The sequence below is a fragment of the Furipterus horrens genome, unplaced genomic scaffold, assembly GCF_987537825.1.
Source record: "Furipterus horrens unplaced genomic scaffold, mFurHor1.1.pri manual_scaffold_8, whole genome shotgun sequence".
Taxonomy (NCBI): domain Eukaryota; kingdom Metazoa; phylum Chordata; class Mammalia; order Chiroptera; family Furipteridae; genus Furipterus; species Furipterus horrens.
In genome coordinates, this window is record NW_028327178.1 from 36,666,174 (window position 1) to 36,686,998 (window position 20,825).

At 37.0% G+C, this 20,825-nt stretch overlaps 1 pseudogene; it reads right to left on the reverse strand.

Annotated features, from left to right (window-relative positions):
* Nucleotides 1–8,848: 8,848 nt before the first annotated feature.
* On the reverse strand, nt 8,849–9,576 carry LOC150002735 (dnaJ homolog subfamily B member 6 pseudogene; annotated as a pseudogene).
* Between the last annotated feature and the right edge of the window lie 11,249 nt (nt 9,577–20,825).

A 20,825-nucleotide genomic window follows, 5' to 3' on the forward strand; every position in this document is an offset into this window, starting at 1 on the left:
TCAGTGATTAAGAATTTGATCTTCTAGATAAGAGTTGAATGCCAATTTATTACTCAAGTGAAGTCCCACAGAAATATGCCCGAGGGGTTTATCATCTATTGCCTATGGTGCAAAGAAGTCTGTTCATCTTATATGTGGAGAAACAGTCTAGCATAAACAGGAACACACAATGGTCTTTGAGGCTGTGAATGTGGAAGTATAAGTAAATCTCTGGAACTGTCAGTTAACTTTCTTTTGCTTCCTCCTCCCCCACACACCCTTCTATCACGTTCCTTGATAAAATAAGAAACTCTGAGGCTCCTGCTGACATGCTTATAAAGTGTGGTTGGGGTGGGAGAGCAGTTTGCAGGACAGCTAGAGACATCCTTCCCCCTTCTTACCCAGATAATGTTCCTGTGTCTGACAATTCAGAGTAACAGTGACACGGCTATTTCCTTTGCAGTTTTCCTTTACACAGAGGTAAGCAAAGCAAATCTTGTCTTGATTCTAAAAATGTCAATGGCTCTGTAATTTTGAAGTTGGTGACTCCTTTCTTTGCTTCTACTAAACTGTTGGAACAGGTCAGTCCTTTTTCACTTCTTATTCTTGCTACTTTTACTTACCTATTTTTAAAAATTAAATTAATTTTTTGTTACACCACAGTTACACACAGTAGATTCTCACTGAAACCTCTATCATTTAATTCCTTGACTAACTTGGAACACAAGAACTACAGTTAGTGACTAAAGAGTGAAATCAGAAAGATTATGGGAGACCCTTGTTATTATTTAATTTATTGTTTTTTAGTTTTTCAGTTATAGTTGACATACAATATTATATTAATTTCATATGTATAACATAGTGATTAAATATTTATATAACTTACAAAGTGATCACCACTTTCCCATTCTCACTGATATGATTGGCTCTTTCTCCCCTAGTCCTGCTAGATAAAGTCACAGCTCTGTCGAAACATCAGATTTGTAACAAGAGAGCATATAGAGATGCTGGTTGTGCAAAAGGCTGAGGATTTGCTTTCCTTCTTAGAAGGGTGGGAGGAAACTTGAACCTTAGAGCTAAGATAAGTTCTCAGTTGTTATAGTTTACCTCAATGAAGTTTTTTTTAATATAATTTTTGTCTCCCCTTTTATGTCTTGGTTTTTGCTTTCAGCTTGTAGTGATTGTGTTTATTGCCTCTTAGTTCTCATAAGTCATTTCAAATCTACGAATGATGGGGGTGCAAATACCCGAGAGTCTAAGGTAATTTAGAAAACTGTATGATGGAAAGGAAAGAAGCAGCTCGAACTTAGATCTCAAACGCTCACCCTCTCTTCACCTTGTAGTAATCTCTGTGGTTGTAGGCACAGCTATTGCCAGTTTGGACCACTTAATGGGTTCCTCCCACTTAGCCTGCCCAGGCCTCCTGCCTGCCCCTTTCAATTCATACTCAGTTCATTGAAAATGCCATGTCAAATAAGACAACTTCAATTCCAAATAGTGATCACCACCACAATGGTTTAAACAATAATAAAATATGCCCTGGCTGGCGTGGGTCAGTGGATTGAGCGCTGGCTTGTGAATCAAGAGGTCACCAGTTCTATTCCTGATCGGGGCACATGCCTGGGTTGTGAACCATGTCCCCAGTTGGGGACATCCAATCAACATTTCTCTCTCTTTCTCCCTCCTCTCCCCTCTTAAAAAATAAACAAGAATAAAATATTTAAAAATTTTTCTTTAATCAATAATAAAATTTATTATCTCCCTTGACAAGAGGTTCAGAAAGAGGCTCAATTGCTTCCACAAATAGTGGCTCAAAAATTCACCAATGATATAGGCTCTTCTCACTGATAAAGCTCTTCCCTCTGAGCCTCAGATTTGGTGTCACCCTGAGAACGACACACATCTTTCAGTATCTTCTTATGAATGAGACAACCTCTCCTGAAGGCCCCCAGCAGATCTTACCTCCCATGTCCTAGTAAGATGTGGATTACAGATCACCCTCAAATTGGCAATGCAAATGATATTTCCCAGAGATCCTTGGCCTATGCACAATATATCCCTGAGACGGGATCATCAGCTCTGGGACATCAGATTTCTGTTAGCAAGAATGAAGTGGCAAATGGACTGAGGAAAGGCAGCAAACTGTCTGCTACACATGTACATTGTAAAAGAAATCAAACTAAACAAAATCAAAAATAAAATTCTGTCATCTGTCACCTGTGGTTTCCCTCCTCAAAGGCAGCCAAGTTAGCAGTTTCTTATGTAGCTATCCTTCTATTTAAAAACCTTAATTTTTAATCCCCATTCATGTGTAACTGCCATTAAGTACGTATAGCAAGTCTTCAAATAACATTCATTCAGTGTTGTTTTGTTATAATGTTGATGAGATGGTGTAAGAACTTAACTCTCATTTATATCAGTTAGCCTATGATAAAATTGGTTTTGTTATGATATTTTGCTTAGCCACAGAAGCTATTGACAATGTTAAGTGTAGACTTAACTGTATACATAATAAATGAAATCACACTACACAGACTTAAATATCTCTGAGGTCTTCCATATCAATCCAAACAGATCTGCAATGTATTAACATGGCATAATATTTTATTATCTGATTGAATCATAACTTAGCCAGTCCTCTACTAATGGACATATAAATTATTTCCAGTTTTTGCTGTTGAAGTTTTCAATGTTAAAGATAATACTTTTTTGAACCTTGTTGTAAAATTAACTAGTTGTATTTTGATAATATATTCATAGTTTAAATTTCTTATGGTGAACCTGGTCATTTAAATTATTTATATATATATATAATTTAATATATATATATGTAAATTACTCTTAAAAAATACATCAATTTACATTTAATCCAGCAGTGTAGGATGTTATTTATTTGCCACATTCTCACCAGACCTGGACATTGTCTTATTGTTTAATTTTTCTCAATAGATTAGATGAAAATGATATTTCACTACAGTTGTGCTCACTTTCGATTTCAAGCCTGCTCATGGCACTCCCCTGTGTAGAATTCTTTGATGATTTTCTTTTGTTCCTAGCATTCAAGCTTGCTGTTTTAACATGGCCTATGTGCAGCAGCATGATTTGGCCCCTGCTTATCACTCCAGGGTCATCCCATGCTTTTTTTGTAATTCTTGACACACTGGCTTCCTCCAGGTCGTTTGGATGCCATGATTCTTTGATCTCTAAGACCTTGACCTTTGCTCATGGTATTTTCTGTGCCTGAAACACTAACCTTTTCATCCCACCCCTACCCCCTGACACCTACTCTGCCTTAGCCTGCCTTACTTCAATTCATTCTTTATATTTCACCTTAAATGCTACCTCTTTAGAGTGAATTCTGAATTATACATTAATTAAATGACACCTCTTTTATAATTTGTCAGTGAGCTACAGTTAACATCTACTTTATGCTGTCGTCTCCTAGTATATTGTAGTTAGTCCTTTAGTGCTCTGACTGTTCTGTATCCATAGTCACTAAGTGGGTTATTAGTAGGTCAAGTTGAATTCTCCTTGTTGTATGCTTTCATCAAACCTAATAGTGAATATCAGTGCAGTGTAATGTTCGTGGGATTGTCTTTTTAAGTCTCAGTCTCCCTCATTAGTCCATAATCTCTATGAGGACACATCTATCCTGTGCGTTGCTGTATTCTCTGTGCTCAGAGGAGTAGCAGACATGCACATATTCCTGAAGCATGGACTCTCAAATGAGAGCAATGGGTGGAGATGGGGTGAGGATTGAGGGAAGCTGAAAATACTTGGGAAAAACCTGTTAGAATCCATACATAAATGCTATAGAAATTTTTCTGTCAAAAATATCCTTGAACCTTTATTATGTGCCTGAAACTTCATTTGGGTTACATAGTGACTACAAGTGCAAAGTAGTCCAAGCACCAGGTTACTAGGAGAAGACAACATAAACTAAATGTTAACTGTAATCCACTAACAAGTTGGAAAAGAGGTGTAATCTTATTATTGTATAATTCAAGTTAACTTCCAGGAATTCAACTCCATTCTGCAAGATGAGACAGAAACTTAAATTTGCCTAATTTGGGATTCTCATTTCCTTTCTGGAGTTTGTTAAGCTCTAAAGGACTTATGTGATTGGACTCATGGTCCTCAAGAGATCTGTCCTCTTTCTTATTTGATTAGGTGTCATTGCACTAAGTGGTCATCACCGTAATATCCCCATTATTGCTTGCAGCTCCTCTTCCCCCTGGGAAGTTTCTACCATGGATTTCTTGCTTAATAGGAGAGCACGGGGATCTCTGCAGGGCCCCTTATGCCCCCACCAACCTAGGGGTGGCAGACAGCCACTCCCTTTCTGGGGTCTTATTGTATGTAAAGGAAAGGGGGCTCACCAGAAAGGAGGGTGCAGGGTTTCTCTGCTCTCATGGGCCTCATACTTGCCAAACCCCTATCTTTGACTTCTGCTGAACTCTTTCCTCTTACCTATTCCCCTCCAGCTTTCCTCTACCCCACACCGAGGGAGTCTTTGTTTAGACCCAAGGAAAAATACTTGTTTCTCTGAATCTGATGCTTTATTTCAGTCCCAAATCTCTAAGTTCTCCAAGAGTTTAAGCTTCCAGAATAATAATAATAATAATAAAATAACTTAAAAAAGCCAGAGACTCACAGGATTCTTTCTGCTTTGTGCATTGTCATACCCCTCCTCTAGGATCATGAACCCAGGCCAGTAACCTGCTGGACAGTGGTGTGAGGACAATCTGGGGAGAGAAAATGGGAAATTTGGAGGAAGACAAGAGAAGGGCTGCTCTTTCAAAAATAATATCCTGTCACTCATTTCCAGTAGGGGGCAATTGGCACACTAAATGCAACACGAAGTCTGAGAAGATGAGTGTTCTCAAAGATCTCCAGATTTCTTTCCCTTCGTGAAAAGCAACAACAACAAAGGCACTTTTCATGGTAGACTAATGAAGACGGAAGCCGGATTGATAGAGATAAAAAGATTAAAGAGATTATTCTTTTATGTATCCTAAATCTCTCTGTTGTAATCTATTTTATTTGGTTTTAATTCATTTAAAAAAATACGTACTAAGTAATAAATTTCTTTTTGCTTGTTTCTTCTCATTTTTAAAATTGGTTTATTGGGGTGACATTGGTTAATAAAATTATATAGGTTTCAAGGGTACAATTCTATAATACATCATCTGTATGTATTATGAATTCACCACCCGAGGTCAACTTTCCTTCCATCACCATTTATCCCCCCTTTACCCAATTCTACTTCCTCCTGCTCCTCTTCCCCTTTGATAGTCACCACACAGTTGTCAGTCTATGAGGATTTTGTTATTGTTTTGTTTTGTTTGTTTGTTTGGGGGGTTTGGCTTAATTTCCTCACCATTTTTACCCATCCCCCTCTCCCTCCCTCTGGCAGCTGTATATTCTTCAAATCCTTTCTTCTGTGTTTTATAATTTTCTGCGTACATGTCTTTCATATCCTTGGTTAAATTTACTCCTAGGTATTTTAATTTTTTTTATGCATTTGTAAATGGAACTGTTTTCTTAGTCTTCCTTTCTGATAGTTCATTATTGGTGTATAAAAATGCAGCTGATTTCTGGCTCTGGCCAGTGTGGCTCAGTTGGTTAGAGCATCTTCCCCTACATCAAAATGTTGAGGGCTCCATACATAGATTATGGGTTCAATTGCCAGTCAGGGTGGGCATGGGAAGCAACCAATTGATGTTTCTCTCTGACATCAATGTTTCTCTCTCCCCTTCTCTCTGATCTCTAGATATTTTTCTAGAATCCTATTACTTTACTGAATTCATTTATCAGTTTTAGTAGTTTTTTGGTGGAATCTTTAGGAGTTCTCTATACACAGTGTCATGTCATCTGCAAATAAAGAAATTTTATTTCTTCTTTTTCAGTTTGGATGTCTTTCATTTCTTCTTTTGTTTGATTGCCATGGCTAGGATTTCCAATGCAATGTTGAATAAGAGTTGCGAAAGGGGAGATCCCTGTCTTGTTCCCAGTCTTAAGGGTTACTTTTAGTGTTTGCCCACTGAGTACGATGTTGGCTGTGGGTTTGTCATATATGGCCTTTATTACATTGAGGTATTTTTCCTCTGTGCCCACTTGGCTAAGAGTTATTTTTTTTTTTATCATAAATGGGTGATGGATTTTATCAAATGCTTTTTCTGCATCTATTAATATGATTATATGATTTTTATCCTTCATTTTGTTTATGCAATGTATCACACTTATTGATTTGCAAATATTGTATCTACTTTCCTCCCAGGAATAAATCCCACTTGATCATGGTGTATGATCTTTTTAGTATATAGCTGGATCCTTTTTGCTAATATTTTGTTGAGGATTATGCATCTATGTTAATTGGGGATATTGGTCTATAATTTGCTTTCTTTGAGGTGTCTATCTGATTTTGGAATTAGTATATAATAGCTGGCCTTGTTAAATGAGCTTGGGAATTATCCCTCCTCCTTAATTTTTTGGAGTAGTTTGAGAATGGTAGGAAGTGTTCTTTGAATGTTTGGTAAAATTCTCCTGTTAAGTCATCCAGTCCAGGTCTTTTGTATGTTGGGAGTTTTGGGATTATTGCTTCAATTTTATTTGCTGTAATCTGTCTATTCAGATTCCTTGATTCTCCTTGATTCAGTTTTGGAAGATCATATGTTTCTAGGAACTGATCCATTTCATTCAGATTGTCCAATTTGTTGGCATATAGTTGATCATAATATCTTCTTACAAGGTATTTCTGTGGAGTCCGTTGTTATTTCTCCTCTTTCATTTCTGATTTTATTTAATCGAGTTGTCTCTCTTTTTTTCTTCATGAATCTAGTTATAGGCTTCTTGATCTTGTTCATCATTTCAAAAAATGAGCTCTTGGTTTCACTGCATTTTTTTCTTTTTTTTAGACTCTATTTTCTTTTTCTCTTCTCTGATCTCTATTATGTTCTCCCTTCTCCTCACTTTGGGCTTTGTTTGTTGTTCTTTTTCTAGTTAACTTTAAGTGTAAATGTAGATTGCTTATTTGAGATTTTTCTTATTTCTTGAGGTACACCTATAATGCTATGAATTTCCCTCTTAAGATAGCTTTCACTGTGTCCCATAGATTTTGCATTGTTGTGTTCTCATTTTCATTTTTCAAAGTATATTTTGATTTCTTCCTTGATCTCATTGTTAACCCACTAATTTTTAATAACGTTATTTAGCCTCCATGTTTTTGTGTTCTCCCTCTCTCTCTATATATATATATGTGTGTGTGTGTGTGTGTGTATATATATATATATATATATACACACACACACATACATATACACACACATATGTATGTATGTGTGTGATTGATTTTTAGTTTCAAAGTATTGTGGCCAGAGGAGATGCTTGAAATGATTCCAATCTTCTTAAATTTATTGAGACTTGTTTTGTTTTGTAACATTTGGTCTATCCTAGAAAATATACCATGTGCACTTGAAAAGAATGTGTATTCTACTGCTTTGGGGTAAAATGCTCAGAGAATATCCATTAAATTTTTCTGGTCTAGTGTGTCATTTGGACCACTGTTTCCTTGTTGATTTTCTGTGTGGCAGATCTATCCATTGATGTCAATGGGGTTTTAAAGTCTCCTACTATGACTGTATAGATTTGCTTGATACATTTAGGTGCTCTTATGCTGGGTGCATAAATGTTTACAAGAGTCATATCATCTTGTTGGGTTGCTCCCTTTATCTTTATGTAGTGCCCTTCTTTGTCTCCCACTATAGCCTTTGTTTCAAAGTCTATTTTGTCAGAAGTAACTATTGCTACTCCAGCTTTTTTCTCTTTTTTATTTGTATGAAATATTTTTTCCCATCCCTTTACTTCTAATCTGTGTATCTTTCATTCTGAGTTGGGTCTCTTTTAAGCACCATATATATGGGTTTGTTTTCTTATCCACCCAGCTTCCCTATGTCTTTTGATTGGATTGTTTAAAGCAGTTACATTTAAAGTGATTATTTCCAGGTACATATTTATTGCCACTTTGTTCTTTTAACTGTGTTTCTCTCTTTTTTCCTTCTATTTCTTTTAAATAAGACCCTTTAACATTTCTTGTACTACTGGTTTGGGGGTAACAAACTCCTTTAGTTTAGTTTTATTTTTGTTTTTGATCTGGGAAGCTCTTTATGTCTCTTTCAATTTTATTTTATTTATTTATTTACTTATTTTTGTTTGCAAGCCCCACTTGGGAAAGAATGCACTAAATTAATCGCATTTCTTTCTTTTCTTTTAGCAAATAACAAAGACCCAGTTTACTAGCTTTACTTTTTAAACCTACACTTAACATCACATATTTAAACAATTGTCCAAACCGACTAAGTTGCCAGCATTTACGCACAACTAGAAAACATCTCCAATTGATATTAAACCAGAAATGTAGTACCATTGGTGCCTTAACATCTTTCACCACTAAATACTGGGAAAAAATGCAATTACTTTTATGGAAGATTCGTCCTGGCAATGTTAACTTCATAGCAGGCTGACACTACTTGGCTCACTTTTCAAACACATAGGAAAGCAGGTTCATGCTGATATTAGTGTACAGAAGCCATGGCTACCTTGGATTGTGTTTAATAAAAAAGCAAAGCACATAAATACATAAATTTACAACAATTTTAAAGGTAAAACATATGGTCCTATCATGTGGTCCCAACACTAAGCTCAAAAGTCTATGACAAACAGGCTCTGATGGGCTGTGTATAAATACTTAAGGTTAGGTACAGTTATACTGTAAGTCAAGTTCATTTGAAATCTTCAAAAATAAATGTTCCTGTTAATCCTCAAATGGTGCTTGTTTCAGTTAACATTTCTGTTACATGAGTATGTTGAATTACTTGTTATCCAAGAGTAGCATCTGTTCTTTACCATCTATTGTTAAGGACTTTAACTGGTAGTCTTCTTCAACTTCTACTCTTTTTTGACCATCCCCGACCATTCTCCTTGTAGTGATTTTTCTGCCATTAACCATGTTGGTATAAGTCAATAGGATTTAAAGATGCCCATCCCACTACCACAAAATGTTGTGGAGGAAATGAAGTGAGGCCCCGTGACCTAATATTATAACTGAAGGAAGTCAATCCTGTATCAGAAGAAACCATCCTCTGAAAGATGGAAATTCACTGAAGGCAGAGAAGAAGCAGCCTGTGTCATGGCTCTTGCTCCCACAGGAGGCCCGTAAAGGCCCAAAGAAGTCGTCAAATGGGTCTTGAAAGAAGTTGAATTTAAAACCTGTCCCTTCCGCCAAAAAATTCCCTGAACATGTCATCTGGATTCCAAGATGTGAAGCCAAACTCACTGAACTGGCTGTCGAAATGACTTCCTCCTGCACCTCTACTATTTAATCCTTCTTTGCTCTATTTGTCATAGATGTCTCGATTTTTTAGCACCTGACAGCACCTCAAATGCCTTTGCTACTTGTTTCAATTTCCTCTCTGCTCCTTCTTTGTTCTCAGGATTTTTATCTGGATGTCACTGCAAAGCCAGATTCCTGTGGGCCTTTTGAACATCCTCGGTGGAGGCATGTCTCTGAAGGCCTAGAATGTGATAATGATCCACCATATTTCAGTAGGCTGTTGGAACGAGTCTGAGGATATGGAACTGGCAATGGGGCAGATGCAGTGGGGCAGCACCCTGTTTCCTAGACTCATGATGGTGATGGTGGCGACTCCTGGCACTTCCCTTTCTCCTTTCTCTTTCAATTTTAAATGAGAGCTCTGCTGAATAAAGTTGCCTCGGTTGCAGGTCCTTCCTTTTCATCACTTTGAACATTTCTTGCCAGTTCCTTCTGACCTGAAGTGCTTCTGCTGAGAAATCAGTTGATGGTCTAATAGGAGCTTTTTTGTAGAAAATTAGCTCTCATCTTCTTGCAGCTTTTAAGATTCACTCCTTGTCTTTAACCTTTGCCATTTTAATTATGATGTGTCTTGGTGTGGTCCTCTTTTGGTTCATCTTGTTTGGGACTCTCTGTGCTTCCTAGAATTGTGTCATTTTCCTTTACCTAGTTAAGGATGTTTTCGGTCATTATTTCTTCAAATAGGTTTTTTATCCCTTGCTGCTATCTTCTACTTCTGGTACCCCTATGAGGCAGATGTTGGTTTGATTCATGTTATCCCAAATGTCACCTTAATGATCCTAATTTTTAAAAATTCTTTTTTTAATTTGCTTCTCTGAGTAGGTGTTTTTTTTTCTACTGTCTTCCAAATTACTGACTCGATCCTCTACTTTATCCAACCTACTGTTGATTCCTTCTAGTGTATTGTTCATTTCAGATATTGTACTCTTCATTTCTGACTGGTTCTTATTTTATGGTTTCTCTATCCCTTTTCATGTTGTTATCATTCTCACTAAGTTCCTTGAGCACCCTTATAACAATTTTTAACTCTATATTTGGCAAAATGCTTGCCTCCCTTTCATTCAGCTTTAAAAATTTTTTTTTGGTATTTCTCCTGCTCTTTAATTTGGGACATGTTTCTTTGTCTCCCCATTTTTAAACAATATTGAAGGCAAAAAGAGGATGAAAATCTAGTGTGGAAAAAAGTGCAAATTATTCAGTATTATATAAAAATATGATTGTCTAACCATTGTCCTGTATACCTGAAACTTAGACAAAATTATGTTGAATGTAAACTGGAATTGAAAAAATATTAGAAATATTTTTAAAGAAAAAATATATGTAAAGCAATTTTTAAAGTCTATTAATTGACCTAGTGAACATTACTTTTCTTCTGAGGTCACAAGATGTGTCATGTAAAGAAACATTTAATAAAGTTTTTTAAAACATCCTTCATCACACAAGCCCATGAAATCTTTGAAATTTGTATTTTCTGAAGTGCACACCAAGTGTGTATACCATTTTAATGTGAATTTAGCAAGTAATTATTAAGCTTCTACTATATATGTGCTGTACATAATACTTTCATGTGATTATCTCACTTAATCTCCACAATAATCCAGTAGAGAAGATATTAGTATCCCCTCTTTTTATGGAGACACTGAGTCCTATAAAGTTTAAGTGATTTGCTCAAGTCACATACCTGCAAGTTTCCTATCTTCCATTCCAATGTATATTCCACTACATAGCTCATACAATATCAGTAATTTGGTGATCTGTGAAAGCAGAATTTTAGGTGAGTGTGTAAAAAATTAAATGTGAGAAAAGAGTAAGTGAAGACTGCTTGATGGAGACTTTTGATGGTTAGAACAGAAAGAGAATTTGACTGCAGCTCCAGAAAGGGGACCTGAAGGAATGAGACCCATTCACCTGAAAAAGAAATAAAAAGGAAGATGACTACTGAGCCAGAGGAAGGGTTGAAGAAAAGAAATGTGGAAGCTCATCCAGGTTGCCTATTTAAGTTTGGGTGGTTGTTTTTCTTTGTTGATTTTTAGTGAAGGTAAAAACTGTTTCCCAAGTTGGATGTAGCTCCTGAACAGAGTGGGGAAGCTCAGAAACCACAACCACAGATGTGTGAGGAATCCATAGTGGTATTTAAGTGAAGACTGAGCATCAAGGAAGGGTTGGTTGAAGTTTCAGGAATCACCTGTATACTTACTCTCCTCCACAAGTATGCACAGGCCTAGTTTCCAGCCCATGAGGATAGGGTACGTTATTAATCATTCCATTTAAATTACAGCAGGGTGTTAAGGTTCATTTTATATGTCAATTTAACTGGCTAAGGGATGCCCAGTTAGCTGAAACATTATTTCTGAGTGTGCCTGTGAAGATGTTTCTGGAAGAGATTAGCATTTGATTCAGTGGACCAGGTAGATTGATATGCCCTCACCAATGTAGGTGGGCGTCATCCAGTCCATTGGGGTCCCAAATAGAACAAAAAGGCCTGGGAGTCTTCTTGAGCAGGGTTGTCCATCTTTTTCTGTCCTCCATCATTGGAGCTTCTGATTCTCTGGCTTTTGAACTTGAACTAAATTATACCGCAGGCCCTTCTGGTTGTCCACCTTGCAGATAGCAGCTCATGATACTTTTTGGCCTCCATAACTGCATGAGCCAATTCCTATAATAAAGCTCCTTTTATTATATATTTATATATTCCATTGGTTCTCTTTCTCTAGAGAACCTGGACAAATACATAGCAATAAAATTGGCTGACACTGATTTTAAATATTTGCTTGGCTGTTTTCTTTTCACTCATCCATTAAAAATGAGATCAGGAAACCTCACCTGCAAATGAGATTAATTCACTTTAATCTATAGACACAGGGACATGAGAAGCTCTAAACTAATGATTGTTATCATCATCCACATGTGTGAATCTACAAGCAAAAGACCCAGTCTCAGGGTCACAGCCTAAGATATGATTAGCAAAATGTGAAAGGTCAGGCTTTACTGGGAGGAGAGTAAAGTGGACTAAACAGCCTCATCTTTATAAGACTACACTTCTAAGATACTTCTGGAAATTTCCTGCAGCCTTCAGTCAGTCACTGTTTGGACCTAATAGAGAAGTGCTTTGACATGTGTGCTCAATAAACCTTTATTGTATAAAGGAGTGTGATCATTTTGCCAGTATTTGATAAATTACTGCTTAGTTTCAAGAAGAGTAAAAAGTGCTGGGAGAAAGTAGAAACAGTTAGCTTCCTTACCTTGGAAAAGCCCAATGTCGTGTAGGGGACAATATGTAATAGAACTATGTGTAAAATGTTGCATACATGGTTGGAGGAGGAGATAGTTGATTTTAAGAGAAGGCTTGAAGAAAGGCCAGAAGTTCTATGAAGAAATAGAAGTAGAAAGAACATCCCTAACCATGGCAAGGAGTTAATGAAGCATTAGAAGAATGCACACTTTTATTTTCTTGGGGGGAGGAATGAAAACTTAATATTTCTTGATCACCTATGATTCATCTGGAATAGCTCTGGGAGTCTTTCATATGCTATCTCTTTTACTATTCATAACAACCCCATGAATCCGTCTTAAAGATGTGGAGACTCTAAATGTTCCAGATTTATGGGAAGTCAGGGGAGCCTAGCTTCTTTGAAAGAAAAGCCGAGACTCCTGCAAATTTCTCACCTTTCTGCACATTCATTTCTTTCTCTGACCTTTGAGAAGACAAAATGTACCTCAAAGAATTGTTGTGACATTAGCTGTTTTGTATCCCGTCTAGACCCTAATCTGGCATTTTGTCCCTACTCCTACTCCTCCTTCTATTATTATTATTATTATTATTAAATTGCCTAGGGTCATGCAATAAGGGTTAGTGCTGTGCTTTAGACCAAAGTTTCTTTCAACTTTAAAAGTCCTGCCTGTCTAATGCCCATGTTTGTTGCGGCTCCAATCTTCAGCTATCTGTACGAAGAGTGAAAGGCCCCATACATGAATTTCACACTTGCTATAGGCCTCAGTCCCAGGTTGGAGGCAGCATGATTTACTAGAAAAATAATAAGTTTTGGAATGTGACATATCAAGAGCTAAATCCCCACTTCATCATCCACAAGTTGGATGACCATGGGCAAAATGTTCAACCTCCTCAGTTTTTTTTTTTTTTTTTTTTTTTTTTTAATTTATCTGCAAATGGCACACAGCCCTGCAGAGTGGTGGGGCGGAAGATACCTGAGATTATGTCTGTGGAAAATCTGGCTCAGCAAGTGATAGATTCCTCTTGCCTTTGCCAGAGTCATACAAAATTTCCTGCTCTGGCTTCTTCTGACCCCTCCCTACAAACAGTGAAGTATACTTGGATAGAGGATTCCAGCTCTGTCACAGCTAGAAATGACCCTAAACTATTAGGAGAGTGGTTACATTTTCATTGGCGTAGAATTCTTTGTGTATATATCTCAAGGTAGTTGATGAAACAAAGAGGAACATCCTTCATCATTGCTTATCCCTACTGTCAATATTATTCTAAGATTCAAAAAGGACTCAGGAAGTTTCTAGGTAATTGACTTTCCTAAACATTATAATAGTGGGATCATTTCTAATGGACAGATGAGAAGTAGGATTTGGGCTACATATTAGGAACCATAAACATTACACCCAGTTAGGTATTAGTCATGCCTAGAAGTAGTTTTTTCAGGGACTCTAGAAGCCAGTTATTCTGGTGCTTTACAATTTAACTTTAACTCCAGACAAGCAGAATATGTACTGCTCTTTAGGTTAAAAGATTGGGAAATGATTTAGCACTTTTTGTCCATTGGACAGTTAATGTATGCCAATGTCGGTCCTGTGAAAGCACATAGAAAATGTATCAAGCTTTTGCCCAGTAAGATGAAATGAAAGTGTTCCTGACCAAATGTTTTAGAATGTGCCCAAATGGTACAGGGGAATATCAAAAAGGGCCATGCACCACAGGATTTCAATCATTTGAAATTCTTTAACCTTTCTGCCTTTTCAAGAGAAAATTGTCATATGCAACATGTCACTTTATGTTAAGTTGTTATGTTCAAATACCAAATCTAATTTTTTATTTTTTATTCTCAGGTAAAAATAATAAATACATTATAAAATATCCTTATTAATAAGAAATATACATAATGACATAATGCATTATGTTTTTTTAATTGACAAAGGCATTTTAGAAATAAACAAAAATACCATGAAAATCTCAGAAATATTAATTGTTTATGGGGTAGGTTATTCCTGGGCTCTGATATGTTTTGTCGAATGAATGAGATACCTGTAACAAGCACACATTGTATCCTTAATTTTAAAAACTCAACATGGGTGCACTGGCTGGTGTGGTTCAGTGGACTGAGTGCTGGCCTGGGAACTGAAAGGTTGCTGGTTTGTTTCCTGATCAGGGCACATGCCTGGGTTGTGGGCCAGGTCAATATTTGCAGGTGTGTGAGAGGCAACTGATTGATGTTTCTCTTGTACATCATTGTTTCTTTCCTTCTCTATCTCCCTCCTTTCCCCTCTCTCTAAAAATAAGTAAAATCTTTAAAAAAATCTACATGGAAACCAGGGCTCTAAGATAATTTAATTTGCATTAAGCAATGAAAATAATATATAGTCTTATTCTTCTTGTGTTCTATGTCTTATGATACAAATGCTCCTTGTAACTTTGTGCATAATGTTTACCTATACATCTGCTTATATAATAATTTTAGTAAATTCCTAGACTGATCCCTCAGGCAACAGAGGGCAAGTTGCAAGGCAGAGTCCACACTGACAGCTCATCAGAACAGGCCAACCTCTGTTTTCTGCTTGGATGTCATCATCCTGTGACTATGAAAGCATAAAACTGGAGACTGTTCCAGCAGGTCACTGTCGCTACAACTTGCTCAAACAGAAATAAAACAGCTTTTCATGCTTATTGATCTTGGACTTTTCTCCATTTTTATGCTCTGTTGACCTGGAGCTCAGTTAGGATGTATTTTGTAAAAGGAACTGAAAGTTTTCTCTCTCAGTAGATAAGGCATTTCACATTTTGGCTGCATGCAGAAACAACTTTTTCTTCTTTTCCAAATGCATTCTCCCTGTGACTCTAAAAGAATAGTTGATCTTTAAGTAACACATGTGATATTAGTTTTTCCATTTTAAAATAATCACATTATTGCAGACATTTTAATAGCTGTAGAGGTTGCTATGTATTAACATGATTCATGGTCCTTGACAGCACTGTGTCTGAAAATCCCTCAGGAATGCAAAATACAAAACTCCACACACGTTCAAATTTTACTGCCTGCAGCTAAAAGAAGGGAAAGAACTTAAAACTGTTGAAACCCTTCAACTTTAAAAGCATTAATAGATGGTCCCAGGGGATTAAATCTAAATCTTAATGTGTAAAAATCAAGTTAATAACCAGAGAGATTAATATGGCTGCATTTGATTATTGTGATAATGCAAACAATTAGTGCTGCTAAAGTGAGATGTATTAGCCTGCTCCTTGGCCCTCACATCAGCAAGGCACTGGAAACAAATGGAAATAAAACATTTTACTAGAAGGTTTTCTGTTGGTTTTTTTCCCTCTGACTCATTTTTGAAATCTTCCAGACTAGAATCATCATTCTCTTTTCATTGTGAAACTATATTGCTTATAAAACTGATGGCAATGATCAAACATCATCAGTTTGATGTCAGAAACTTGTTCATGTATACTTCCTTAATATCAGTCACTTTATAAATCTCCATGATCAATGAAAACAGAAGGCTGGGTGGTGAGAGTTGAGAGAAAGGGAACAAAGGAAAGGTGAATGTACCATGTGAGGTGTATCCCTTTTAGTGTCAAGTTCTTCAGGTTTCTCAGGAAGTGTAATCATTGTCTTTATAATAGTTCAGCTCCATGGGGCAATTTTCTCTGTGGTGGTTTCTGGAAAGGGGGGGGACACCAGACAAATCTGCCTGAGAGTACAGCGTGTTCTCTTAGTGGACAAGTTCCTACTATTTCCTAAATCTAGTACCAGGTACAAAAACGGGCTGCGGGTTGGTGGGCAGTGGAAAGACATCACAGCAAACACAGGAGTCGGCTTCAAAGGAGTAAGCCTGGCTATGTGAATAAATGGATCAGATGTCCTGCAAACAGTTAACTGGTGCTAGAAAGACAACTGCCTTTCGAAAGAGATTGACAGGGAAAAAAAAAAAAAAGTCTTATTTTTGAAAGCCAGATATAAAACTTCATGAAGCCTCAGCAATAAGCAGGCATTGCAATAAAACAAGTCCATCTGAAACAGAATTAGAGCCTCAGAATTTTAAAGTGAGACTATTTTGCCATCGAAAGGGGAAATTAAGGTAAAATGAGTGAAGAGTTAATGTGATGTATTTTGAAGGACATGAAAACGAAGGAAGCATAAAGAATGGACATTTTAGTGATTTATTTGGGGGGTGGGGTTCAGACATGTTCTGGCCTATGTCACTTGAAACCTTTTATTTTGCTTCTCAGTTCAGATCTGTGTTGTGCATCAAGTGGGTGTCCCATTCGTTATTTTTGTTTAAGTAGCGTCTGCAGGGAATTCCAAGGGACCATTTAATAAACTGCAGCAACAATGGAATATTTGTTCACTTTTCAGGGTATCTGAGAAAAGTGTGTTTAGAGGTAGGGAGTGGGTAACTGTCAGTAGCTGCTGTTCCCTGAGCCTGGCAGCCTCGTGACAGTTACTAATATCAGCAGATTTAATGTGTTTAGTCTAGTTGTAAGGTTTGTGATGTGTTTTTGATTTCCTGCTTGAGAAATGCATTTTGGCTAGAAAACAGTGAGGCATACAATTCTTTCTCCTACCATACCACAGTCAGGAAATTGTTACCTTTGTACCCAATTTATAGTACATAATAAGTTACCTACATGCAGTCTAAGATTCTTACCTCTTGGTTATTCAATCAGTGTGTGAACATGAGTAAACGTAACGACTGCTGAAGTATGTGGGTTTAACAAGAGGCCGGTGAGCACACCTAGGCTGTGGTAGGATTCACAAAGTGCATTTCTGTTTCCATTCTCATGGATGCTTGTGTTTGTCTTTATTCTCTGAGGACTGCCAAATTGCCTTGTTGCCTTTTAAAATCTTCAACATTCTCTCTTGCTTTAGAATCAATTTGAAAAAGAATTTACAAACCACCTGCAAAATCTGACCAGAGCACTTTTCATGTTTCTCTATAAAGCAGTGAGATATATGCATTTTTATTTTCCTCACAATTCTTACAACTATTTTGTCCCTTTTCTTGATATCAATTGAAAGACAAAGAGGAGGGGGACCTCATAGTGGGCTTTTGTACTCTTCAGAGTTTCTAGGTTTGTCTTAACTTTGGCTTACTTTTCTGTTTCATGCTTTGGGATAAGCAGTCATATTCTGTTAGAAACATGAAGTTTCACTTTTGGTGCATTATGTGAGGAAAACTTGGGGTGCAAGAATGGAATTTCTATTATTTTGTAGCTTAGAAATCAGATTTATTTTAACTAAATGTTGTTTAAAAACCATACATTGATAATTATACTTATTCTTAATTTAGTGCTAGAAAAAACATTGAAGAGAGATATTTAAAAATCATTTTGCCAGGACATATTTACATTTTGACTTCTTTTTAAAGTTCATTTTAGTCTCAAATGTTTTTTAAAAATAATATACTTATGTTCCCTTTCCATAAATCAGTATGTAAATAACAGAAATTGCAAAAATATGTTGAAAAAGTGGTAAATGCCTACTGAAAGAAAAGCTTGCCTGCTTCACTCAAGAATATCTCTTCAACATTAGTTAATGAACACAGCAAAAAAAAAAAAGATTTATGCAGACATAAAATAATTACATATTTTTACAACAAAGACAACTACGTTTTTTAAACTTAAGAACTATAAGGAAGTGTGGCAAAATGGGGGGAAACTCACAGAATCACTGCAACTCAGAGACAACTGCTATCACATTTTCTGCATTTCCTTTGTCTAAGGGCAACAGATTAGATGTTACATATTAAAAACATATTCTACATTTTGTTATTTCAGAGTTCAGAAAGGAGAGATTTTGTTTCTTTAAAACTGAGGTCTTAAACTCAGGCATGCCTGGAGGGGAACTGGGGGCACCATGAGGTCTGTCTCCATGAGGCTGGGTCTGCGGCTGCCAGGATGCACCCACCATTCCAGGGACAGGAGGATTTCCCGCTGTTTTTCCAGGAGTGATCTAGAAGCAGGAAGGTTAACAATTCCAAAGAAGGACTTTCCCCTCAGGGAAAATTTAATCCTGTGACCTTTTTCTCTATCTGTTCATTTCTTTTAAGTCATAGACTCCCTTCATTTAACTAACATCAAGCTGTTTTATTTTCTTCAAAATGTGGTTGAAATGACTGCTTTGCTTCCATTTAAACCCTTGAACTGTATGCAATTCAAAATGAAATTTCTGTGCAGAGTATGGGCTTAAGGTTCTCCTTTCCAATCTCTATTTCTCTCTCAAAAAAAAAAAAAAATCATCAATCCTTATAAACAGTGTGATAGGAACATTCCAAAAATGCTCTTTGCATTACTCTTCAAATTGTCTTTGCTAGTGGCTGCACACAGAGGCAAAAGGTTTAGGATAATAAATCACTGTTTCATTAACTGATCAATTCTTTAGAAGTATTTTTGGAGGGGTGTGTGTGTGTGTCTGTGTGTATGTGAGAGAGAGAGACAGAGAGACAGAGACAGAGAGGGAGAGAGAGAGAGAGAGAGAGAGAAACTGTTGGATTCATTGGTGTGCTCAGCATGCTAAGATCACTGATAAGGACATTTTTAGTAAGAAATACGTAAATGATGACAAAAGTCCCTTCAGAGAGAATTTAAGATTATGAAAAAAAAAATATCAGCTTTACCTAGCCAGTTTCATTTTTCTCCCTACCTGAAATATGCAGACATAAGTGGATCAAGTTCAGTGTCAGAATACAGTAAAATAAAACTATAATTATTTTATTATTCTCATGGGTTTAGACTCGGGTGCAGTGAGTTCTTGAGGGTAAAGTGAAAACAGAAACTTCCTTGTGCTCCAAGTTGTTAGTTTTTTAAAAACAACTTTTTACTCTGCAACAGACCCAGGGCATTTTCAGCATGATCATGTTACGCAATTTTACTGCCAACATAAATTAAAATGAGTATTTCTTAATTTCTAGTATTATAATGCTTCACTTTGGAAACACAGTAAATCCAGAATATTGTGATTTCTGCAAATATATAACACAGCCTATGCATAGATTCTCTAACATTTAATATACTATATTGCCTAGAGAATTCTATTTTTTCCCTGTGGGATAAATGCCATTCAAAGGCGACTGAAGGCAGAACAAACTACCAAAGGAAGCTCCAGCCACTCAGCTAGTCCATTTCGGTAGGCTTACTCCATCAGTAAGCACAGACAGGGAATGTCCTGTGTTCTTAGCACTCTGCATAAATGTTAGTGAAGACAAGCCTTTGCCTTCAGGCTGTCATGGGATTGCAAAAACCATTATCATCATGGGAGAATTAAAGACCAATTATATGTGAATTGTGGTAGTAATGACTCTGAGTTACAACAAAAGGAAAATACAACAATAGCAAGTAAACAATATTATTTCACATGGTGCTTTTACATAGAACATTATAATTTCTGCAAGTTACTTGGGACTTCAATTTCTTGAAAATAATAATACCTTTCCCATTCCTCACAGGGTTGTTGGGGGAAATTTGATAATATGAAAACACTGTATGCCAGGCACTGTGCCAACAGCTTTATAGGTAAGGAAACCAAAGCCCAGAGAAGTTGTAAATTTTGCCTAAGGTAAGATCTGTACTTACATGGTAAAGCCGAGATTGTTCTACCTTCTTCTATCAGTGTTCAATATCTGACATTGTACGAATTAGGAAGACCGAGCTCACTGTCTCTTCAGCCACACCCCTACCTTTGCTGTGCCCTGACTTGGTGGATAACATTTCCATTCCCTGATCTCCCCAAGCCAGAGATCTGGGAACCATCATTTCTTCTTTCCCATCCAACCAATCACCAAGGCTTAGATGCAGTCTCTGGATTACACAAGAATGACCTACAAACTCTGACCCTGGCTGTCAAGGCGTGTAATTAGAATTCTGACCCTCACACCGCTGGCTCACTCTAATCGTCCCTAACTGGTCTCTTTGCCTTTCTCTTTCCCCCTTCCCTGCACCCTACCCTTGTGATCTTACTAAAGCACAAACCTGATCCTATTATTTCTCTGCTTCCAGCCTCAGGGCTGAGGCAGCCTTACCACCTACTGTGCCTCCATTCACACATCTCATCCTCCCAGTTCCAGACTATTTGTAGTTCTCTTCTTGTTCACATTTCTATCCTTTGTGTGTTGTGCCCCTTCTATTTGGAATGGCAGGCCTTCCACATTATCTGGCAAGTAAACTTTTGACCATCCTTTAAACTCAGGTTCTTTCTTAGGATAGAAATCTCTG